The sequence below is a fragment of the Bubalus bubalis genome, chromosome 15, assembly GCF_019923935.1.
Source record: "Bubalus bubalis isolate 160015118507 breed Murrah chromosome 15, NDDB_SH_1, whole genome shotgun sequence".
Classification (NCBI taxonomy): Eukaryota; Metazoa; Chordata; class Mammalia; order Artiodactyla; family Bovidae; genus Bubalus; species Bubalus bubalis.
In genome coordinates, this window is record NC_059171.1 from 30,576,472 (window position 1) to 30,603,110 (window position 26,639).

The following is a 26,639-nucleotide window of genomic DNA, read 5'->3' on the forward strand; positions in this document are numbered from 1 at the left end:
CAACATCCCGTTGGTAGTAGGCTGAGAGCACACAGGGCATCGTCAGTGATTTTGATATGCGACTTATGTGAATTAATGTTTTATTATGCTTTATGATAAAAATAAAAGAAAATCCAACATAAACTAAGTTTATCAATAAGAGGGACAGATTAGGTGGTAGGATAGAATGAATAAATTGTCATGTACAATATACATAGAAACCAGAGCGTTCTTAAGGCCATCCAGGGGGAGAAGCGGGTGGAAGAGAAATGGAAAGTTGGAAGAAAAGAAAGGAATAAGAATACGATGTGAGTAGGAAGATGGTACGTGGTGAAGAAGTCAGAGTTAAAAAAACCCTTGAGCAACTGGTAGTACAAAGAATTTAACAGGTAAGAGTATGTAATAGTCAATTTCAAGCTGTTTGCCTACTTTTCATGTAGACAGCCCTCCTTTTCAAATTATCCATAAGATTAATTGAGCAAGTTATCACCAAGTTATCTATCACCTGTATATTCAAAACCTGTTCTTATTTGCTTGTTTAGATAAAATTAGGGACAATGTCTATTTGAATTTATATAGAATATAAGTAATTCAGAAACTTTAAGACAGAATTAACCATTTGACAGTAAGTATCCAGTTACTGTGGAGAAGGCAATGGCACCCAACTCCAGCACTCTTGCCTGGAAAATCCCATGGATGGAGGAGCCTAGCGGGCTGTAATCCATGGGGTCGCTGAGAGTCGGACACGACTGAGCGACTTCCCTTTCACTTTTCACTTTCATGCATTGGAGAAGGAAGTGGCAACCCACTCCAGTGTTCTTGCCTGGAGAATCCCAGGGACGGGGAAGCCTGGTGGGCTTCCGTCTCTGGAGTCGCACAGAGTCGGACACGACTGAAGCGACTTAGCAGCAGCAGCATCCAGTTACTGTCAAGAAATTCACTGAAATCTCAGAGAAGATTTTCAGTTCAGTTCAGTCGCTCAGTCATGTCCAACTCTTTGCAGCCCCATGAATAGCAGTACGCCAGGCTTCCCTGTCCATCACCATCTCCCAGAGTTCACTCAAACTCATGTCCATCGAGTCAGTGATGCCATCCAGCCATCTCATCCTCTGTTGTCCCCTTCTCCTCCTGCCCAATCCCTACCAGCATCAGGGTGTTTTCCAATGAGTCAACTCTTTGCATGAGGTGGCCAAAATTTAGACCTCCTTTATTTTTTAATTTTTATTTTACATTGGAGTATCATTAATTAACAATGTTTTATTAGTTTCAGGTATACAGCAAAGTGATTCAGTTATACATTACAAGTATCTATTATTTTTCCAATTCTTTTCTCACTAAAGTTATCATAAAATATTAAGCAGAGTTCCCTGTGTTATACAGTAGGTCCTTGTTGGCTATCTATTGTAAATATAATAGTGTGTGTGTCAATCCCAAAATTCCAATATATCCCTCTCCCATCCTTCCCCTAGTAACAATAAATTCATTCCCTAAGATTTTTAGTCTGTTTCTGTTTCATAAATTAGTTCATTTGTACTTTTTTTTAGATTCAGTATATAAGCAATAAATGATATTTGTCTTTCACTGTTTTACTCAGTATGATAATCTCCAGGTCCATCCATGTTGCTGCAAATGGCATTATTTCATTCTTTTTAATGGATGAGTAATATTCTATTGTGTATATAAGCCACATCTTTTTTATCCTTTTATCTGTTGATGGACATATAGATTGTTTCCATGTCTTGGCAATTGTAAACAGTGTTGTGATAAACACTGGAGTACATGTATCCTTTTGAACTATACTTTTCTCTAGATATATGCCCAGGATTGGGATTGCTAGGCCATATGGTAACTCTTTTAGTTTTTTAGGGAACTTCCATTCTATTCTCCTTAGTGACTGCAACAATCTACATTCCCACCAAAAATGTAGGACAGTTCCCTTTTCTCTACACCCTCTCTAGCATTTACTCTTTGTAGACATTTTGATGATAGCCATTCTGACTGGTGTGAGGTCATATCTCATAGTTTTGATTTGCATTTCTCTCATAATTAGCAACATTGAGCATCTTTTCATTTGCCTCTTGGATATTTGTATATCTGGTCAAGAGAAATGTTTAGACCTCCTTTAAAAAAAGAAATTAGACTATCTGCTCTAAACTTAAAAAGGCAGGAAACTTCAGTTGATGATTTGTAATTTTAAAATGCACCATTCTCTAAGTTACTTCCATAGCTTTCACATGCTATTTTAATCTGAACTATTATTTTTTAGCTCATCCTACTAAAATTCATTCTTCCACATCCTTATTTGTATTAGAGGATTTATACTTTTTTTTTTTTAGTTTACCTACAAATAATTATGTTCCTCTATGTCAGCAACTATTTCTTTTATCTCTGAATGACATGAAGTTGGCTTAGTATATAACACATAGTAAATGCTCAGAAAACATTTAAGAAACTTAATTGATGAATAGCTAAACAAAAGTAAAATATACCCAAGTATAAGAAATAAAAAGGCCGATTTTATAACTTAAATGTTTCAATTAAAATGCAAAAGAAAGAGTCAGTTCATCAAAGAAGTAGGGAAATTGGATATCACTTGTAATTCTGGACAATCCTTAAACCTAGTGAAAGGTCAAATGAATACTCTATGATGATTTATTATAATTCATTTTAAAAGGATATTTATTCAATACCAAACATTGACTTAGAATGTTTCCATGCAAAAATGAATAAGATAAGATCCTTTCTTTATTGGATTTGAAGTCTTAAGAAGGAGTTAGATACAAACTGTTTATTTTAATTATGTATTATGAGTGATAAATAAAGGTAAGCAAGTATTTTGGGACCATAAAGTGGACAATTTTGCAACCTGGGACTTTAGAGACACTATCCTTGAGATAATGTCAGAGCTCAATCTTGAAAGGTTAAGACACATGAACTTAGATCAGAAATTCAGGATGGGCTTCCAGGCAGAGGGAAAAGGGGACACTAAATAACATGTTGTATAATAGAAAACTGCAAATAACAGAACATCTAAGATTGTTTCTAGCTGGATTCTTTAGATAGAGACAAAGAAGTACATGCCTATTTAAGGAGGGCCATAGATGACAGCCTATTGCAGTTGTTGGATCATTCACTTTTGGTCAAAATTAAGGGGATATTTGGTGATGTAGAAGAACATTTTACTTAACTGTGTCTATATTTTTAAGTTGATCCATTCAAATGCCAAATGCAGAATGGATTTAAGAAAGTAAAACTAGATGCCCAGACACAAGAATGAAAAGTCAAGTCATATACTTTTCCCCCATCAGATCAATTCAGTTCGGTCGCTCAGTCGTGTCTGACTCTTTGAGACCCCATGAACTGCAGCACGCCAGGCTTCCCTGTATATCACCAACTCCTGGGGCTTACTCAAACTCATGTCCATTGAGTCAGTGATGCCATCCAACCATCTCACCCTCTGTTCCTTTCTCCTCCCACCTTCAATCTTTCCCAGCATCAGGATCTTTTCAAATGAGTCAGTTCTTCACATCATGTGGCCTAATAAGTATTGGAGTTTCAGCTTCAGCATCAGTCCTTCCAATGAATACCCAGGACTGATTTCCTTTAGGATGGACTGGTTGGATCTCCTTGCTGTCCAAGGGACTCTCAAGAGTCTTCTCCAACACCACAGCTCAAAAGCATCAATTCTTCAGCTCTCAGCTCTCTTTATAGTCCAACTGTCACATCCATATATAACTACTGGAAAAAACATAGCCTTGACTAGACGGACCTTTGTTGGCATAATAATGTCTCTGCTTAGTTACCCCCCATACATTTATGCTATTGTATTGGTATATAGTTCTATTTAGTTTTAACATAGGGGTCAAATATATTTATTTACTTAATTATTGACTCAGTTATTCATTCAATCAATGTTATTTATTATAGATATATGAGTCCACTCAACAGTATGAGAATTAGTGATCATATAGTTGTAAAACAGGCCTTGCCTCCCCACATACCTCACATTTTATAGAGCCAACATGAAGAATCTCATTTTAAGATTAATTAAATAATCTTTTAAAATGCTAGAAAAGAAAAGTACAGGTTGCCTGAGACTATATATTTGAGAGACTTACTATAGCAAGAGGAGTCAGATCATGAAGCACTCTTCTTCAAAAGACTTATTAATACAAGACAGTATTTTTTGGCATGACAAGAAGGACAAAGCATGTGAAACAAAATCTAGGTTATATAAAATATTTTTAATTAAATATTTTTTCTTTCAAATATATCCTAAAACCAAACCAACTGTTAATATTTTCTTTGAATCCTATAAATATGTTTTCATGAATTGTTAGGTGTTACTGTGGCTATATTTTGGAGAAGGAAATGGCAACCCACTCCAGTGTTCTTGCCTGGAGAATCCCATGGACAGAGAAGCCTGGTAGGCTGCAGTCCGTGGGATCGCACAGAGTCAGACACGACTGAAGCGACTTGGCGGCGGCGGCGGTGGCTATATTTTAGCCCTGAATGTTACTGCTCGGAAATTTTTAAAGTAGTTCAAAGCAGTCTTTTTTAGCTTTACTATCTTCTGTTCCTCAATCTTTTTATTTATACCAATAGGCTTGGCAAATCCTTGGCTTTATGAAAACCCCATAACAGTCATCCAATTCCAAAAATAATGGGGCTTCATTAGAAGCCTTTTACTGCTCAACAAGTACATTATTCCTCCAAAGTGGTATCCAAGATCTTTATAAAGGAAAAAGAGAGAAAAGGAAAAAAAAAAAGGACTGGGAGACTACTTCTTGGAATTGAGTCAGTGAATCCCAGGACATGAAAAATAATGATATACAAGAGACTATATTTCTGTATACAAAAAAAAAATTATTTAAAAATACTAATAATTATTTCAAGAAACAAAATATGATTCTATAGAAGGTCAATTGTCAAGATCACTCACTGTGTTTACACAACTCATTCCTATTGAAGGGAACTAGTAGGTGCAATGGCACTATTATATTAATCCAACTGAAAGTTCTAAAAATTAGATATAAAAATTATTATATAATATATATAATACAAAAGTCTTGGCACAAACCTACCATAAGAGAAAGGAGAAATAATAAATTGGTCCTAAATTATGTATACATTGGATAAAAATGGAAAATTAATCTATCCTTTGCTTGCTCTATTGAAAGAAGTTGGATGAAACTTAAAAAAATCTGAGGCCCAGAAACAGGTTAACATTTCATAAGTGAAACTCTAGGAAAGAATTTCCACAGACTGATATGTTGACAGGTAAATTATCTTAATCAAATCTTTCAAAAATGTAAATTAGTAAAAAATACAAAAGGCCAATATTTATTCAATTTTGAGGAGTGAAATATGAATGTGAAATATGAAAATTAGATATCAAATGCTGAAAGGCGTACAATTGATCACCAGGTAATTAGGTTGGGAGTGGGGTATAAAAAGAAGGGAGTATGTGGCCATCTGCAAACATTAAAGGAGGAGACTTCTACTGAAAAATGTTTAGACACATCTGAACTAGATCAAAGATTGCAAGTTCTCCCAATTTTTCAAGGGAAGTTTATGCGAAATCTTCATTTATCCAATGTTGATAAATTTCTTTAAAACATATTGACCCATAATAGCCAAATAATCCATAAGCTAATTCTGGACCCCTTACTTATAATGTCTCAGTCACATATTCATTTTTGCATGAAATTAAAACAAACAGCTTATGATTTCAATTAAACAAAGGTGGAAAACATAATTGCAAACTATTTCAATTACTAGACTGCAACAAACTGTTTTAATACTGCTAATTGAAAAACATAATTTTAAAAATTGCTTTTAAAATGAAAATCTCTTAACCATTTATTTTATTCTCCTCTTCAATTTCATTTATCAAATTACAATTTTTATTTTAGAATAATTTTATATTCATAGAAGAGATGTAGAAATCATACAGAAAGTTTCCATGTGCATCTGACTCAGTTCCTTTTAATGCTAATGCTTTGTATAACCATAATTCATTTGTCAAAAGTAAGAAAGTATCATTGGTATATTACTATTAACAAAACTCCAGACTTTATTTGCATTTCAAAAACTTTTTAAACTAATATTACTTTTTTCTATTCCAGGACCTAACCCAAGATATCACATTATGTGAATTTATGTTTCTTTAGTCCCTTCCTGGGGTTTCCCTGGAGACTCAGTGGCAAATAATCCACCTGCCAATTCAGGAGTCCTGAGTTCAACTCCTGGGTCAGGAAAATACCCTAGAGAAGAAAATGGCAATCCATTCCAGTATTCTTGCCTGAGAAATTCCATGGACAAAGGAATCTGGAAGGCTACCATCCATGGGATCACAAAGAGTTGGACACAACTTAGCAACTAAACAATAAAAATTATCTTCCTTCAATGTCATTTTAAATTAATATTTATATTTTGCCAACTTTCCACCAATGGGGGTGTATGTGTGTGTGTAAGACAGAGAGAGAGAGGCAAAGACAGAAGGAAAGAGAAAGACAGGATGAGAGGGAAAGAGAGATCACACATGTTTTTAGCATAGAAGGTCCGTATCCAAACATATGTTGTTGTTTGGTCGCTCAGTCATGTCCAGCTCTTTGTGAGCCCATGAACTGCAGCATGCCAGGCATCCCAATTCTTCCCCATCTCTTCAAGTTTGTTCAAACTCCTGTCCATTGAGTCAGTGATGTCACCAACCATCTCATCCTCTGCCATCCCCTTCTCCTCCTGCTTTCAGTTTTTCCCAGCATCAGAGTCTTGTTGTAATGAGTTGGCTCTTTGCATCAGGTGGCCAAAGTATTGGAGTTTCAGCTTCAGCATCAGTCCTTCCAATGAATATTCAGGTTTGATCTCCTTGCAATCCAAGGGACTCTCAAGAATCTTCTCCAACACCATAATTCAAAAGCATCAGTTCTTATGTCCAGCCTTCTTTATGGTCCAACTCTCATATCCATAAATGACTACTGGAAAAAACATAGCTTTTACTAGACAGATCTTTGTCAGCAAAGTAATGTCTCTGCTTTTTAATATGCTCTCTAGGCCAGTCCTAGCTTTTCTTCCAAGGAGGAAGTGTCTTTTAATTTAATGGCTGCAGTCACCATCTGCAGTGATTTTGGAGCCCAAAAAAATAAAGCCTTTCACTGTTTTCATTGTTTCCCTATCTTTTTGCCATGAAATGATGGGACCAGATGCGTTGGCCTTCATTTATTTGAATGTTGAGTTCCAACCTTAGACTAAATATGAGGATTAATTTCTGAGCTGACAAATCTTGGTGACTTGCAGGAAAAGGTGAAGTTAATAAGGTAATAACATGTAAGTCCTTGCTTGAATCTGTCTGTATTGCAGTATTAGTATGTTTCTATCCAAAAGAGATCTCTTTTCAAGGCCATAATTAGAAACTCAAATAAGTAAACGAATAAATGCTACAGGGTGTTTTAACTGAGACACAAGGTAATTCAGTGCTCTAGAGCATCCTCTACATTACTGACATTTTGGATTAGATAACCATTTATTTTGTTGTGGGTGCTGTCCTGTGCAATGTAATATGTTTAGCAGTATTTCTGTCTTCCTCCAACTAGATACCACTAGCATTCACCCCCAAGATGTGACAGTCAAACACTGTACCCTGGGACAGACATTGCCAAAAGTCCCACAGGTGGCAAAAATTTCCCCTCTTATTAAAAACCATTGACTTAGTGGGATATCTTTTGTTTTACCTAATCTCTCTTTGATTTTTTCTCACTCATTTGTTTCTTTTTATCCTATATTTTATCAATGAATTTTAGTGAAAGAGAAATATGGAAGTAAGGCATAAAATTCAGCTTTCATTACAGTTGGAAGCTATCATAGTAAGTTGTTGAACAGAGTGTTTGGACACTCAAGAAGAAATAAAATCTTATTAATTTAAATCAAATTATTCTCCCCAGGTCTTTCCCATATCATTTATCTAGTCCTCACTCTTACATTAGGATTTAAATTGGTAATCTTCTAAGAAGCCTTTCCTGATAGCCCCAATCAGGAAATGCATCCCAGTTCATCCTGAATAGAGTGCTCTTCTCATCTTCCAATTTTTTTTATAAATAATTTACTCTCTTATACTGTCTTTTTCCCCTCAGTATACTATAAGCTCCTGAGAATGATTATCACATAGTATTTCTGATTGGTCCTATAGGCAGTCAGTAAGTATTTACTAAATGAATGATACATTCAGGCAATGGGTCTTGATTGGGACACCAAACTAAGGGATTTGTCATGATAAGGAGCAGAATGAAGGTTATTGGAAATGAACAAAAGCAGTCTCATTAGGGGAAAAAAAAAAAAAAAACAAGGTATAATATATCTGGAGCTGTCTGTGTGCATATGTTTTATATATTTACTTTGAGAAACTAACATCAATAACAGAATGGAATATGATGAAATACTTAAGATAATGATATAAGTTTTTCCCTTCACAAAATTGACAACACTTGAAATGTGTTTCTTACTTGCTAAGACTCTTCCTGATCTCCTGGTGTCTAGTGAGGATGAAATTAAACACAAAGTTAGTAGAAAGAAAGAAATAATAAAGATCAGAGTATTAGAGAAGGCCTTTTACAAAGCAATCTACAGATTTAACACAATCTCTAGCAAAATATCCATAACACTTTTCATAGTTAAAGAGGAAATAATCCTAAAATTAATATGGGACAGTAAAAGATCCCAAATTGCCAAAGCTATCTTTATAAAAAAGAACTAATTTTCAGGTATCATGCTCCCAGACTATACTACAAAGTTACAGTAATCAAAACAGCATGGTACTAGCACAAAAACAGACACATAGATCAATGGAACAGAATCCATAACTCAGAAATGAACCTCCATGCCTATGATCAACCAATCTACAACAAAGGAGGAAAGAATATACAATGGAGAAAAGACAGTCTATTCAACAAGTGATTTTGGGAATAGTGGATAGCTTCATGCAAAAGAATCAAACCAGACTACTTTTTCACATCCTATACAAAAATAAATTCAAAATGAATTTAAGACTTAAATGAAAGACCAAAGGAAATCTGACCAAAAAAAACCATAGGCACTAAGCTCTTTAACAACAGTCTTTATTGATATCTTTTTGAATATGTCCCCTTAGGCAAAGGAGACAAAAGCAAAAAATAAATAAATAAATAAGCAAATGGTACTATATCATCTAAAAAGTTTTTGCACAGCAAAAGAAACTACCAACAAAAGGGAGAAACACAACCTACTGAATGAGAGAAGACATTTGCAAATTATATATCTGACAAGAGGTTAATACTCAAAATACATAAAGAACTCATACAAGTCAACATTAAAAAATCACACAATCTGATTAGAAAATGAACAAGGCCAGAAATAAACCCATGGACCTACAGTAAATTAAACTATGACAAAGGAGGCAAAAATATATACTGGAGAAAAAGAGCCTCTTAAGTGATGCTGGGAAAACTTGACAACCACATGTTAAACAGTAAGATCAGAACATTGCCTCACACTATACATAAAAATAAATGCAAAATGATTTAAAGACCTGAATGTAAGTCCTAGAAGGGAACAAGGTGAACACTCTTTGATGCAGATCACGGCTTTATTTGTTGGAAACAAAACCAAAAATAAACAAAGGGGACCTAATTAAACTTAAAAGCTTTTGCACAACAAAGGAAACCACTGACCAATGAAAAGACAAACTCCAGAATGGAAGAAAATATTTGCAAATGATACAACTGACAAGGGGTAATAATATAAATAGCTCATACAACTCGGTATCAAAGCAAAATCAAATAACTCAATCAGAAAGTGGCAATACAGTATATTAACACATATATATGGGATTTAGAAAGATGGTAACAATAATCCTGTGTACGAGACAGCAAAAGAGACACTGATGTATAGATCAGTCTTATGGACTCTGTGGGAGAGGGAGAGGGTGGGAAGATTTGGGAGAATGGCATTGAAACATGTATAATATCATGTATGAAATGAGTCGCCAGTCCAGGTTCGATGCATGATACTGGATGCTTGAGGCTGGTGCACTGGGATGACCCAGAGGGATGGTATGGGGAGGGAGGAGGGAGAAGGGTTCAGGATGGGGAACACAGGTATACCTGTGGTGGATTCATTTCGATATTTGGCAAAACTAATACAATATTGTAAAGTTTAAAAATAAAATAAAGTTAAAAAAAAAAAAAAAGAAAGAAAGTGGCAGATCACCTAAATAGACATTTCTCCAAAGAAAATACACAGATGGCTAACAGTCAAATAACAAATGTTGGTGAGGATGTGGAGAAAAGGAAGCCCTTTACACAGCTGGAGAGAATGTAAATATGTGCGAACACTACAAAAACAGTATGGAAGTTCTTCAAATAGAATTACCATAAGTGGATCCAACAATCCCATTTCTGAGTACATATTTAGAAAGAACAAAAACACTAATTCAAAACAATACATGCTTCCCAGCATAAGCTATAATAGTCAAGACATAAAACTAACCCAAGTGCACAGCAACAAATGACTGAATTAAAAAATAAATTGTATGAGACGGTAACACTTTCATTGTTTTGATATGCATTTCTCTAATGATTACTAATGTTTGAAAATCATCATGTGTCTGTTAGCCACCTATTTGTCTTCTTTGAAATATATCTATTTTAATATAGATAAAATATATAAAAATAATATACATGTAATATATAAATATATATATATATATACACATACATACACACATACACAAACAATGGAATGCTATCTAATAAAAAAATGAATGAAATACTGCCATTTGCAACATGAATTGATCTAGAGGATATTATGCTTAGTGAAATAAGTCAGACAGAGAAAGATAAACACTGAAGGACATAAATTATATGTGGAATCTAAAAATAATAGAAATGAGTACCTTTCCAAACAGATATAGAAAAGAAACGTGGTTACCAGGAGAGGGAAGGGAGGAAGAACTAACTAGGAGTGTGGGATAAACAGATACAAACTTCTATGTATAAAGTACACAAGCAACAAGGATATACTGTAGAGCATAGGAAATTATTAATATACCTATTATGCTGTATAATAGGAGAAGGCAATGGCACCCCACTCCAGTACTCTTGCCTGGAAAATCCCATGGATGGAGGAGCCTGGTAGGCAGCAGTCTATGGGGTCGCTAGGAGTCAGACACAACTGAGCGACTTCACTTTCTCTTTTCACTTTCATGCATTGGAGAAGGAAATGGCAACCCACTCCAGTGTTCTTGCCTGGAGAATCCCAGGGACGGGGGAGCCTGGTGGGCTGTCATCTCTGGGGTCACATAGAGTCGGACATGACTGAAGCGACTTAGCAGCAGCAGCATGCTGTATAATGGAGTATAATCCACTAATGGCAAATAATTATACTTCTATAATGGAGTATAATCTACAAAAATAATGAGTCACTAGACTGTACTTCTGAAACTAACATAACAAACATTGTAAATAATATTTTAAATTAACTATATGTTAATGAAACAAAATGGCCAGAGGATCTCAATAGATATTTTTCAAGGAAGACAAACAGGTGGCCAACAGACACATGAAGATGTTCAAACGCTAGTAATCCTTAGATAAATGCATATCAAAACAACGAAAGTGTTACCATTTCATGTCTCTCAGAATAGTTATCATCTAAAAGACATCATCATCACCAACTCAATGGGGATGAATCTGAGCAAACTCCAGGAGAAAGAGGAGGACAGAGGAACCTGGTGTGCTGCAGTCCATTGGGTCACAAAGAGTTGGACACAACTTAGCAAGGAACAACAAAAGACAAGTATTGACAAGGATGTTGAGAAAAGGGAACCTAGGTGCACTGTTTGTGGGATTGTAAATTGGTGCAGCCACTATGGAATTCAATATGAGTGTTTCTCAAAACATTAAAACCAGTTAATGCCATGTATTCCAGCAATTTCACCTCTAAGAATTTTGCTGAAGAAAACAAAAACACCAAAACATAACCAAGAGCTATATGGACTCCAACATTCATTGTGACATTATTTACAATAGCAGAATATAAAAGCAACATAAGTCTCATTGATAAAAGAATGAATGAAGAGAATGTGGTATGTAGAAATACAATGGAATATTATTCAACCATGAAAATGGAATATTGTCATTTGAGACATGTCTGGATCTGGAGGCTCTTATGCTTTCTGAAATAAGTCAGAGAAAGACAAATACTACAGAATCTTACTGTCATGTGGAATCTAAAAATAAAACAAACTAACCAAATAAAATAAAAACAGACATAGATGTAGAGGAGAGTCAAACAGTTGCCAGAAGGAAAGAGGTTAGGGAAGTGAGTGAAATAGGTGTAGAGGGATTAAGTGTTACAAACCTCCAGTTATATCATAAATAAGTCACAAAGGTATAATATAGAGCAAAAGAAATATAGTCAATAATACTGCAATAACTATGTATTGGAAAAGATGGCTACTAGAATTATAACTATGATCATTTCATAATAAATGCAATACTACATCTTTTTGTAGTATACCTGAAACTAACATAATATGTATATCAACTACATTTAAATTAAAAATTAAAACAAAATAATTAATTAAACATACAGAGTCACTTAGAGTAAATCTTATTCTCACCACATACACACACACATATACACACACAACACAAACAAAAGTTAATTACTTGAGTTAATGGATGTCTTAATGATTTGGATATTGATAATCATTCTGAGAGAGTCAATTCCTAGGCAGGTTGTTAAGAAGTCCGGGATCCCTGAGGAAGAGAAAGGGGTCTGGGCTCTGAAGGAGGAGATAGGGGTCTGGAGTTTTCAAGGATGATGAAAGGACAAACTTTTTTTTTTCCCTCTACATTCCTTAGTTTTAGTCACATAAAACATTTTTTTCTTTAAGCCTCGAACTGATGATTATACAACTCAGTTTAAACTCTGTACTAGGGATTATATAACAATAATGCATCCTGATTGAGGACAGTTTCTCCTTCCTGAAAACCTTCTGACTAATCCTGATATCTTAGAATGCATATATGGGAGTGGGTCTATTAGGATCTTTCTATCGTTAAGTTCTACTTCTGTACATCAGTGTCTCTTTTGCTGTCTTGTACACAGGGTTATTGTTACCATCTTTCTAAATTCCATATATATGTATTAGTATACTGTATTGGTGTTTTTCTTTCTGGCTTACTTCACTCTGTATAATAGGCTCCAGTTTCATCCACCTCATTAGAACTGATTCAAATGTATTCTTTTTAATGGCTGAGTAATACTCCATTGTGTATATGTACCACAGCTTTCTTATCCATTCATCTGCTGATGGACATCTAGGTTGCTTCCATGTCCTGGCTATTATAAACAGTGCTGCGATAGAACAGTCTTATGGACTCTGTGGGAGAGGGAGAGGGTGGGAAGATTTGGGAGAATGGCATTGAAACATGTAAAATATCATGTATGAAACGAGTTGCCAGTGCAGGTTCAATGCACGATACTGGATGCTTGAGGCTGGTGCACTGGGATGACCCAGAGGGATGGTATGGGGAGGGAGGAGGGAGGAGGGTTCAGGATGGGGAACACATGTATACCTGTGGCGGATTCATTTTGATATTTGGCAAAACTAATACAATTATGTAAAGTTTAAAAATAAAATAAAATTTAAAAAAAAAAGAAAAGAAAAAAGAAAAAAGTTCTACTTCTGTTATCCTAAAATGTAAATTGTGGCAGTGAGTCTGGTAAAATTTTCACAAACTTGAGACATTCTTTTGATTTATTGTAATAGTTAATTTAAAAAGTATATAACTCAACTCCCTTGCTAATACTAGCAACAGGGGCATTCTCTGTCCCCCTTAAGATGTCTAGGTCAGAAGCCTTCTATGTCCCTTTTCTTACCTTAATAAAACTCTCCTACACAAAAGCTCTTGAGTGATCAAGCCTGGTCCCTGGTCCCAAAGCTAAATTTTCTTCTTTGGAGATCACGAATCCAACATTGTTCACCGTAAGCTATCAGTTCCACATGTGTATGCATATAAAATCATGACACAGTATACTTTAAATGTCAATATATGCAATTATATTTGTCAATTATTTCTCAATATGTATATCAGCCAAAAAATAAGAGTAACTATAAATAGCTGATACAAAACTATATAAATTCAACTTTGCAACCAAATTGCTTAGTAATAAATATTGATTTTGACAATACCTTTGTGTATGTGAAAATTTGATTTACCCATTTAATGCCCTATTCAAAATATATATCCAACATTTCTTGCCTTAAACTGCATAGTTCATTTAGTCCTGGATGTAACCACATTGGAATTCTTTTCCTGATTCTTTTTCTTCCAAAAGGAGAAAGAGTAGATTTTTGAAGTCTGAAGATAAATGGATCAGTCCTTAACTCACATATATCCCTGACCTGTGTTGCAGACCCTTGACTTTCAAGAAATTCTGGCAAATGGGCTCAACTGTTCAGTCTCATAGTATAAATCCATGCCTTTAACCCCACAGTTGTGGATGGGACTGGTGATAGAAGGAAGGTTCGATGCTGTAAAGAGCAATATTGCATAGGAACCTGGTATGTTAGGTCCATGAATGAAGGCAAAGTGGAAGTGCTCAAACAGGAGAAGACAAGAGTGAACATCGACATTCTAGGAATCAGCAAACTAAAATGGACTGGAATGGGTGAATTTAACTCAGATGACCATTGTATCTACTACTGTGGGCAGGAATCCCTTAGAAGAAATGGAGTAACCATAATAATCAACAAAAGAGTCCGAAATCCAGTACTTGGATGCAATCTCAAAAACGACAGAATGATCTCTGTTTATTTCCAAGGCAAACAATGCAATATCATGGGAATTTAAATTTACATCCCTACGAGTAACGCTGAAGAAGCTGACGTTTAACAAATCTATGAAGATCTACAAGACCTTCTAGAACTAACACCCCCAAAAGATGTGCTTTTTGTTATAGGGGACTGGAATGCAAAAGTTGGAAGTCAACAAACACTTGAGTAACAGGCAAATTTGGCCTTAGAGTACAGAATGAAGCAGGCCAAAGTCTGCTGCTGCTAAGTCGCTTCAGTCATGTCCGACTCTGTGTGACCCCATATAGAGAAAAAACGATACCCAGTTGTGGATATGACTGGTGATAGAAGCAAGGTCCAATGCTGTAAAGAGCAATATTGCATAGGAACCTGGAATGTTAGGTCCATGAATCAACGCAAATTGGAAGTGCTCAAACAGGAGATGGCAAGAGTGAACATCGACATTTTAGGAATCACCGAACTAAAGTGGACTGGAATGCACGAATTTAACTCAGATGACCATTATATCTACTACTGTGGGCAGGAATCCCTTAGAAGAAATGGAGTAGCCATCATGGTCAACAAAAGAGTCTGAAATGTAGTACTTGAATGCAATATCAAAAATGACAGAATGATCTCTGTTTGTTACCAAGGCAAACCATTCAATATCACAGTAATCCAAGTCTATGCCCCAACCAGTAACGCTGAAGAAGCTGAAGTTGAATGGTTCTATGAAGACCTACAAGACCTTTTAGAACTAACACCCAAAAAAGATGTCCTTTACATTATAGGGGACTGGAATGCAAAAGAAGGAAGTGAAGGAATATCTGGGGTTCCAAGGCAAATTTGGCCTTGGAATACGGAATGAAGCAGGGCAAAGGTTAATAGAGTTTTGCCAGGAAAACGCACTTGTCACAGCAAACACCCTCTTCCAACAACATAAGAGAAGACTCTACACATGGACATCACCAGATGGTCAACACCGAAATCAGATTGATTATATTCTTTGCAGCCAAAGATGGAGAAGCTCTATACAGTCAGCAAAAACAAGACCGGGAGCTGACTATGGCTCAGATCAGGAACTCTTTATTGCCAAATTCAGACTGAAAATGAAGAAAGTAGGGAAAACCACTAGACCATTCAGGCACGACCTAAATCAAATTCCTTATGATTATACAGTAGAAGTGAGAAATAGATTTAAGGGACTAGATATGATAGATAGAGTGCCTGATGAACTACAGACTGAGGTTTGTGACATTGTACAGGAGACAGGGATCAAGACCATCCCCATGGATAAGAAATGAAAAAAAGCAAAATGGCTGTCTGGGGAGGCCTTACAAATAGCTGTGAAAAGAAGAGAAGCAAAAAGCAAAGGAGAAAAGGAAGGATATAAGCATCTGAATGCAGAGTTCCAAAGAATAGCTAGGAGAGATAAGAAAGCCTTCCTCAGCAATCAATGCAAAGAAATAGAGGAAAACAACAGAATGGGAAAGACTAGAGATCTCTTCAAGAAAATTAGAGATACCAAGGGAACATTTCATGCAAAGATGGGCTGGATAAAGGACAGAAACGGTATGGATCTAACAGAAGCAGAAGATATTAAGAAGAGGTGGCAAGAATACACAGAAGAACTGTACAAAAAAGAGCTTCATGAACCCGATAATCAGGATGGTGTGATCACTCACCTAGAGCCAGACATCCTGGAATGTGAAGTCAAGTGGGCCTTAGGAAGCATCACTATGAACAAAGCTAGTGGAGGTGACGGAATACTAGTTGAGCTATTTCATATCCTGAAAGATGATGCTGTATAAGTGCTGCACTCAATAGTCCAACCAATTTGGAAAACTCAGCAGTGGCCAGAAGACTGGAAAGGGTCAGTTTTGATGCCAATCCCAAAGAAAGGTAATGCCAAAGAATTCTCAAGCTGCCATGCAATTGTACTCATGACACACGCTAGGAAAATAATGCTTAAAATTCTCCATTCCAGGCTTCAGCAATACGTGAACCCTGAAATTCCAGATGTTCAAGCTGGTTTTAGAAAAGGCAGAGGAACCAGAAATCAAATTGCCAACATCTGCTGGATCATTGAGAAAGCAAGAGAATTCAAGGAAAACATCTATTTCTACTTTATTGATTATGCCAAAGCCTTTTACTGGGTGGATCACAATAAATTGTGGGGAAATGTTAAAGAGAAGGGAATACCAGACCATCTGACCTGCTTCTTGAAAAATCTGTATGCAGTTCAGGAAGCAACAGTTAGAACTGGACATTGAACAACAGACTCCTTTCAAAATCCATTAAGGAGTACATCAAGGCTATATATTGTTACACTACTTATTCAACTTATATGTAGAGTACATCATAATAAATGCTGGGCTGGAGGAAGCACAAGCTGGAATCAAGATTTCTGGGAGAAATATCAATAACCTCAGATATGCAGATGACACCACCATAATGGCAAAAAGTGAAGAAGACCTAAAGAGCCTCTTGATGAAAGTGAAAGAGGGGAATGAAAAAGTTGGCTTAAAGCTCAACATTCAGAAAACGAAGATCATGGCATCTGGTCCCATCACTTCATGGCAAATAGATGGGGAAACAGTGGAAACAGTGGCTGACTTTATTTTTTGGGCTCTGAAATCACTGCAGATGGTGATTGCAGCCATGAAATTAAAAGAAGCTTACTCCTTGGAAGGAAAGTTATGACCAACCTAGATAGCATATTCAAAAGCAGAGACATTACTTTGCCAATAAAAGTCCATCTAGTCAAGGGTATGGTTTTTCCAGTGGTCATGTATGGATGTGAGAGTTAGACTATAAAGAAAGCTGAGAGCTGAAGAATTGATGCTTTTGAACTTTAGTGTTGGAGAAGACTCTTGAGTGTCCTTTGGACTGCAAGGAGATCCAACCAGTCCATCCTAAAGGAGATCACTTCTGGGTGTTCATTGGAAGGACTTATGTTGAAGTTGGAACTCCAATACTTTTGCCACCTCATGTGAAGAGTTGACTCATTAGGAAAGGCTCTGATGCTGGGAGGGATTGGGGGCAGGAGGAGAAGGGGATGACAGAGGATGAGATGGGGGGATGGCATCACCGACTCAATGGACATGGGTTTAGGTGGACTCTGGGGGTTGGTGATGGACAGGGAGGCCTGGTGTGCTGCCATTCTTGGGGTCACAAAGAGTTGGACACGACTGAGCAACTGAACTGAACTGAACTGAATCCCTACAGATGATGGTAAACATCAGTAAAAATAACATGTCATGGGGATTTTTTACATATCATATACTACATGAGGAAATTTATCTCTTTTGTGCCATTTAATCATTTATAACAAAACAATAAACCCATTAATTATGAGATAAATATTACTTTTAAGAATTATAGCTCAGTGGATTCTGAGCCTGGTTATTAGTTCCTCAGTTTTGTCTGACTCTTTGTGACACCATGGACTATAGCCCACCAGGTTTCTGGGTCCATAGAATTCTCCAGGCAAGAATACTGCTGTGGGTAATCATTTCTACTCCAAGTGATCTTCCTGACCCAAGGATTGAAACCAGATCTCCTGCACTTCAGACAAATTCTTTAGCATCTGAGCCACCTTTACCCTGGGTTCAAATTCTGACTCTATTGTTTACTAACCATATGGTAACTGCTTTACTGAATCTCTCTGTGCCTCAGTTTCCTCATTTTTAAGAAGGAAGCAATCATACAGTATCTCATAGGTTTGTTGAGAGGATCAAAGAAATTGATTTATTTAAAGCATGTCTAACATATCAGATCAGATCAGTTGCTCAGTCCTGTCAGACCCTTTGCGACCCTAAGAATCACAGCACGCCAGGCCTCCCTGTCCGTCACCAACTCCCGGAGTTCACTGAGACTCATGCCCATCAAGTCAGTGATGCCATCCCGCCATCTCATCCTCTGTCGTCCCCTTCTCCTCCTGCCCTCAATCCCTTCCAGCATCACAGTCTTTTCCAATGAGTCAACTTTTCACATGAGGTGGCCAAAGTACTGGAGTTTCAGCTTTAACATCATTCCTTCCAAGGAAATCCCAGGGTTGATCTCCTTCAGAATGGACTGGTTGGATCTCCTTGCAGTCCAAGGGACTCTCAAGAGTCTTCTCCAATACAACAGTTCAAATGCATCAATTCTTCGGCGCTCAACCTTCTTCACAGTCCAACTCTCACATCCATACATGACCACAGGAAAAACCATAGCCTTGACTAGACAGACCTTTGTTGGCAAAGTAATGCCTCTGCTTTTGAATCTAGGTTGGTCATAACTTTCCTTCCAAGGAGTAAGCGTCTTTTAATTTCATGGCTGCAGTCACCACCTGTAGTGATTTTGGAGCCCAGAAAAATAAAGTCTGACACTGTTTCCACTGTTTCCCCATTTATTTCTCATGAAGTGATGGGACCAGATGCCATGATCTTCATTTTCTGAATGTTGAGCTTTAATCCAACTTTTTCACTCTCCACTTTCACTTTCATCAAGAGACTTTTGAGTTCCTCTTCACTTTCTGCCATAAGGGTGGTGTCATCTGCATATCTGAGGTTATTGATATTTCTCTGGGCAATCTTGATTCCAGCTTGTGTTTCTTCCAGTCCAGTGTTTCTTATGATGTGCTCTGCATATAAGTTAAATAAACAGGGTGACAATATACAGCCTTGATGAACTCCTTTTCCTATTTGGAACCAGACTGTTGTTCCACGTCCAGTTCTAACTGTTGCTTCCTGACCTGTATACAAATTTCTCAAGAGGCAGATCAGGTGGTCTGATATTCCTATCTCTTTCAGAATTTTCCATAGTTTATTGTGATCCACACAGTCAAAGTCTTTGGCATAGTCAATAAAGCAGAAATAGATGCTTTTCTGGAACTCTCTTGCTTTTTCCATGATCCAGCAGATGTTGGCAATTTCATCTCTGGTTCCTCTGCCTTTTCTAAAACCAGCTTGAACATCAGGAAGTTCATGGTTCACATATTGCTGAAGCCTGGCTTGGAGAATTTTGAGCATTACTTTACTAGCGTGTGAGATGAGTGCAATTGTGCAGTAGTTTGAGCATTCTTTGGCATTGCCTTTCTTTGGGACTGGAATGAAAACACCTTTCCAGTCCTGTGGCCAGTGCTGAGTTTTCCAAATTTGCTGGCATATTGAGTGCAGCACTTTCACAGCATCATAATAAGCTCTATTTAAGTATCACTCTATTAATTATTATTTGAATTTTACAAAGAATGTAGATGAGATTAGAGAATTTAAATTACTTACACAAGTTTATATAAATCACAGAAACTAGACACCAATGTCTAAATTTTTTCTAGTATGCCATATATATATGATTTGTCTTTTTGCCAATTTTTGTTTATTTTTGAGGTCAAATTAGAATATTACTGAGAAAATATTCAGATCAGCCACTGTAGCTCTTTTTATTTGCATACATGAATATATTTAATATAAACTCTATTATACCATTATTTATACACATTTATAGTATGTTATTTTTTCATGTTTGAATATATGAAAATATTTCTTATGCATATATATGCCACTCATATCAATATTTAGACACACCTTTTAATTGATTGATCCTGGAATACTAAAGCTTATAAATATATAATGCATAATTCTTTCACATTTCAGCATATTTTATGGCATGGATAGTGCATTTAATAAAATTTTAAAGATCATGAGGCCTGCAAAGTATGAACAGTTGACTATCTAATAAACTTTTTGATGAAACTCTTTATGTAGAAAAATAGCCTGCATGATCCAAGAACTCAGGATTGTCATGAATTTCCCACAGCGTGTAGACTGTCACCAAAAAGAAGACAGTAATAAAATCATATTTATTTACTTCATAAATCAATTGAAACTGTTACTGTTATAAACCTGGTAGTACAATCCTGTTATTCAGTGAAAAATGTGTTTATAATACACTCCTGGGTGGGAAGCTGTGTGACATTTTTACCCCTATTGTAAGTTACAATAAGTTATCTCAGCAACTGCTATTCACAGCAAATATAGTCATGAAGAAATGACTCCATGCTGCTGCTGCTGCTAAGTCGCTTCAGTTGCGCCCGATTCTGTGTGACCGCATAGATGGCAGCCCACCAGGCTCTGCCGTCCCTGGGATTCTCCAGGCAAGAACACTGGATTGGGTTGCATTTCCTTCTCCAATGCATGAAAGTGAAAAGGGAAAGTGAAGTTGCTCAGTTGTGTCTGACTCTTCGTGACCCCGCGGACTGCAGCCTACCAGGCTCCTCTGTCCATTGGATTTTCCAGGCAAGAGGACTGGAGTGGGGTGCCATTGCCTTCTCCCAACTGACTCCATAGAAAAGGCGCTAATGCAGAGAAAGATTGAAAGAAGGACGACAAGGGGATGACAGAGGATGAGCTGGTTGGATGGCATCACTGACTTGATGGACATGAGTTTGCGCAAGCTCTAGGAGTTGGCAATGGACAGGGAAGCCTGGCTTGCTGCAGTCCATGGGGTCACAAAGAGTCGGACATGACTGAACTGACTATTCATCTCTCTGTGCATATATAACCACAGAACAGAAAAAAAACAAACAAGAAGAACATAAAACTGAAGGCAAACCAAATCAAATTAAAACACAACAGTGAATCTTATGAAGACATTGACGTCAATGTCTATTCACTAGAAACACGGTGATTTTATCACTCCCTAGAGATTAACACAAACAATGCCCAAAAGGTTAGGGAAATAATCTGTATTCCCTTTGGGATTGGGGCTATACACAAAGCCAGGTAGGAATGAAAGAGAGGGGTTTGCTATCCTTGAGTTTTCTGTTGGGATCATTCCCTAGAGACACAAATTTCTGAATATTCCTCAAGTGTGTATAATTTAACTATATGACCTCAAGACAAAGTTCAGTCAGGGATTGATTAGGACTATTTCTCACATGAGGGTTTATGTGTGAGAGGTTTAATTGGTCATATGGTCCCAGGGAGCAGAAATGAGAAACAGGACAAAAATGAGAAGCCAGGACAAGGACATATTAATTAGCCAATAGGGCTACCAATATGAATAACTTGTATTTGACCCTATAGAAACTTCTGATAAAACTTGTAAAATGCTTCTTAGAACAGCAGAGGCAAATTCAGAAGAAAGGGGTGCATTTATTTGTTTGTTCCTACCTTCCTTTTGGGTTTCCACAATGGATCAGTGGTAAAGAATCCTCCTGCGATGCAGGAGGTGTCAGTTCGATCCATGGATTGGAAAGATCCCCTGGAAGAGGGTATGGCAACCCACTCCAGTATTCTTGCCTTAGGAATCCCATAGACAGAGGAGCCTGGCAGGCTTCAGTCCATAGGGTCTCAAAAAGTCAGACACAACTGAAGCGGCTGAGCACACACCATTACACCTTCCTTCTAGGTCAAGATTGACTCATAAAGTATTAGCTTCTCTACAATTTCTGGAAGCACCTGTGTGAGGGTCAAGGTAGTTCACAGACTTCCTGACCCACATGTCAGAGAGGCCACAGGTGAGGAAGAGAGGCCTGATCATGTTCACGTGCACAAAATTTAAACGGTCACCACAGAAGTGACTGGAATAAAAGATGAGGATTTATATGGTGGACAGAGGTTTTGGACACATTTCCTCCTTCATTAAGGTCATAATATTAAGACAACCAATTAACAAAAATTAATTGCACTGAATATTTTTAAATAGTTAAATCATTTAAGAAGTGGTATTTTTTAGGAAACTGAAAGCAAATCTCTAGTTTGCATTATTGTATTACCTAATGGGAAAGGGAAGGTTAAATGTACTCTGGGTTTTTCTCCAAAACTTTCCCCTCAGAGCCCCTATATTTTTCAAATTTTCCTTCTAGTTCTTATAATTGAAATGCTAGGAAAATCCCCCACTCTATTTCTGTCCCAAATAATAGATTTAGAAAGCAACAAGATACCATCATTACCCTGATGATCTTCAGCTGTACCATTCATTTCCTCTGGACTCACATGGCACCGAGCCTCTGCTGCCTTTGCAGCCAAGTCCAGAGGAAAGATGAGCTGGCATACTTCCAGATCATTAAAGACAGCAAGTTCTGGCCGGTATGCATGAGAAACACCAAGGGAATTTAAAAGAGGAAGTTTGGGCCTTCTCAAATGAGGTGACTCACATAGACCTGCCTAGTATCAGTCTATTTCTAGATCTCAATCTGCCCAAGCATTTTCAGGCAGCACCTATGAATGTGAATGCCTCTTGTCTTCCCTCACTTAACTTGAACATTCAATGATTCAATGTTTGCCCAGGCAAATTTCAAACAGACTTATGAGCAGGTGAATCAAACATGGTTATGTTGGTCTGGTGGAAAAAAATTTAAAATTCCTCAAAAGAAAAAAAAATGTATTTCTAAAGTATTAATTATAAAGTCTCTATCAAATCCTTTTAAAAAAGTAATTTTTTTATCTTTATTTTTTTAATTTTATTTTATTTTTAAACTTTACATAATTGTATTAGTTTTGCTAAAAAAGTAATTTATAGTAGAATATCCAAATGAGCTGCAATCTTACAGACTCTATTCCCCACCACCACTTTCTCCCTCTAGACAGTGCTGTAATGGGATATATTTAAAGATAGGTCCTCAGAACAGAAATCCTTATAATCAGCCTCAAGTGTTTCCCATGTAAGACTGCTATTTTCTGATATGCCGTGATACATCACCAAATCATCACTTCTGAGAAAATGGAGTTGCCTTCCGGATATATTTATAAGTGTGTAATACATGTGAGATGAGCACACTTTTAAAAAACACACAAAAAAGTACTTGTCAATTTTTAAATGCACAATTTTTACAGTGTCATAGTAGTATACTGTAGTCACTTTTGTCACTAATAGTTTATTTCCCATTAAAATTCATGAGAGAAATAAAACATCAGTGACATTCTTTCCATCAAAATGCATTAACTGACCAGCATTTTTACCATCTGTTTAAATTGCTATTATCTAAGATAGACTAGAGTTCTTTGAATGGTTTTAGAGTCAATGATAATGTTTTTATTATAAGTCTCTGGCACACAGAGTTGAAAAAAAAAAGGATACTCAGGATTAAACACACAATACCACAGGAGGCTCCTGAATTCAAGATGGTATTCAATTTCCTGAAATTTATACACGGTAACTTTTTGAGATCTATGTCCTCTTTAAACTTTCATCATTTTTCACTTTTAAAAAAAGCATATACTGAAACATTAAAAATTCAGCTTATGTGATCTGCATAGATGCTCAGTAATTGTTTGCTGTAAAGTAATGTCTGAGTTATGTATTGTATTTTCTCATCTGTTAATAGATGTGTTAATTTTTGGAGGAAGGCTGTGGAAAGAAGGAGGTTAGAAAAGTTACAGTATATAAGAAGGACTCAGTTACTGCATTTCTCCTCAGGATTTCCAAAAACTAAGGATGTTACATTATTTTTATTATTATTATTATTATATTTATACTATATATAATTTATAAGAAGATTCATTTACAGTTAAATTGTTGTTTAAAGGCACACTCATGTATGTATGTCATGAACCTCAGTCCATAGTTCATCAGGTACTCTATCTATCAGATGTAGTCCCTTAAATGTATTTCTCACTTCCACTGTATAATCATAAGGGATTTGATTTAGGTCATACCTGAATGGTCTAGTGGTTTTCTATACTTTCTTCAATTTCAGTCTGAATTTGGCAATAAGGAGTTCATCATCTGAGCCACAGTCAGCTTCCAGTCTTGTTTTTGTGGACTGTATAGAGCTTCTCCATCTTTGGCTGCAAAGAATATAATCAATCTGATTTTGGTGTTGACCATCTGGTGATGTCCATGTGTAGAGTCTTCTCTTGTGTTGTTGGAAGAGGGTGTTTGCTATGACCAGTGCATTTTCTTGGCAAAACTCTATTAGTCTTTGCCCTGCTTCATTCCGTACTCCAAGGCCAAATTTGCCTGGGAACCCCAGGTGTTCCTTGACTGCCTACTTTTGCATTCCAGTCCCCTATAATGAAAAGGACATCTTTTTTGGGTGTTAGTTCTAAAAGGTCTTGTAGGTCTTCATAGAACCATTCAACTTCAGCTTCTTCAGCGTTACTGGTTGGGGCATAGACTTGGATTACTGTGATATTGAATGGTTTGCCTTGGAAATGAACAGAGATCATTCTGTCGTTTTTGAGATTGCATCCAAGTACTGCATTTCGAACTCTTTTGTTGACCAAGATGGCTACTCCATTTCTTCTTAGGGATTCCTGCCCACAGTAGTAGATATAATGGTCATCTGAGTTAAATTCACCCATTCCAGTCCATTTTAGTTCACTGATTCCTAGAATGTCGACATTCACTCTTGCCATCTCTTGTTTGACCACTTCCAATTTGCCTTGATTCATAGACCTAATATTCCAGGTTCCTATGCAATATTGCTCTTTACACCATCGGACCTTGCTTCTATCACCAGTCACACCCATAACTGGGTATTGTTTTTGCTTTGGCTCCATCCCTTCATTCTTTCTGGAGTTATTTCTCCACTGATCTCCAGTAGCATATTGGGTACCTACCGACCTGGGGAGTTCTTCTTTCAGTATCCTATCATTTTGCCTTTTCATACTGTTCATGGGGTTCTCAAGGCAAAAATACTGAAGTGATTTTCCATTCCCTTCTCCAGTGGACCACATTCTACAGACCTCTCCACCATGACCCTCCCGTCTTGGCTCCACATTGCAGGGCTTAATTTCACTGAGTTAGACAAGACTGTGGTCCTAGTGTGATTAGATTGACTAGTTTTCTGTGAGTATGGTTTCAGTGTGTTTGCCCTCTGATGCTCTCTTGCAACACCTACCGTCTTACTTGCGTTTCTCTTAGCAGTGGCCACAGGACTGGAAAAGGTCAGTTTTTATTCCAATCCCAAAGAAAGGCAATGCCAAAAAATGCTCAAACTACCACACAATTGCACTCATCTCACACGCTAGTAAAGTAATGCTTAAAATTCTCCAAGCCAGGCTTCAGCAATACGTGAACCGTGAACTTCCAGTTGTTCAAGCTGGTTTTAGAAAAGGCAGAGGAACCAGAGACCAAATTGCCAACATCCGCTGGATCATCAAAAAAGCAAGAGAGTTCCAGAAAAACATCTATTTCTGCTTTATTGACTATGCCAAAGCCTTTGACTGTGTGGATCACAATAAACTGTGGAAAATTCAGAAAGAGATGGGAATACCAGACCACCTGACCTGCCTCTTGAGAAATTTGTATGCAGGTCAGGAAGCAACAGTTAGAACTGAACATAGAACAACAGATTGGTTCCAAATAGGAAAAGGAGTATGTCAAGGCTATATATTGTCACCCTGCTTATTTAACTTATATACAGAGTACATCATGAGAAATGCTGGGCTGGAAGAAGCACAAGCTGGAATCAAGACTGTGGGGAAAAATACCAATAACCTCAGATATGCAGATGACACCATCCTTATGGCAGAAAGTGAAGAGGAACTAAAAAGCCTCTTGATGAAGGTGAAAGATGAGAGTGAAAAGGTTGGCTTAAAGCTCAACATTCGGAAAATGAAGATCATGGCATCTGGTCCCATCACTTCATGGGAAATAGATGGGGAAACAGTGGAAACAGTGTTAGACTTTATTTTTATTTTTTTGAGCTCCAAAGTCACTGCAGATGGTGACTGAAGCCGTGAAATTAAAAGATGTTTACTCCTTGAAACGAAAGTTATGACCAACCTAGATCGCATATTCGGAGAAGGCAATAACACCCCACTCCAGTACTCTTGCCTGGAAAATCCCATGGATGGAGGAGTCTGGTAGGCTGCAGTCCATGGGGTCACTA

General features: G+C 37.0%; 1 protein-coding gene across 2 annotated transcripts in view; it reads right to left on the reverse strand.

The window, feature by feature from the left end:
• CSMD3 (CUB and Sushi multiple domains 3) overlaps nt 1-26,639 on the reverse strand; it is a 1,458,322-nt gene that overhangs the window by 741,262 nt on the left and 690,421 nt on the right. The window lies entirely within an intron of this gene.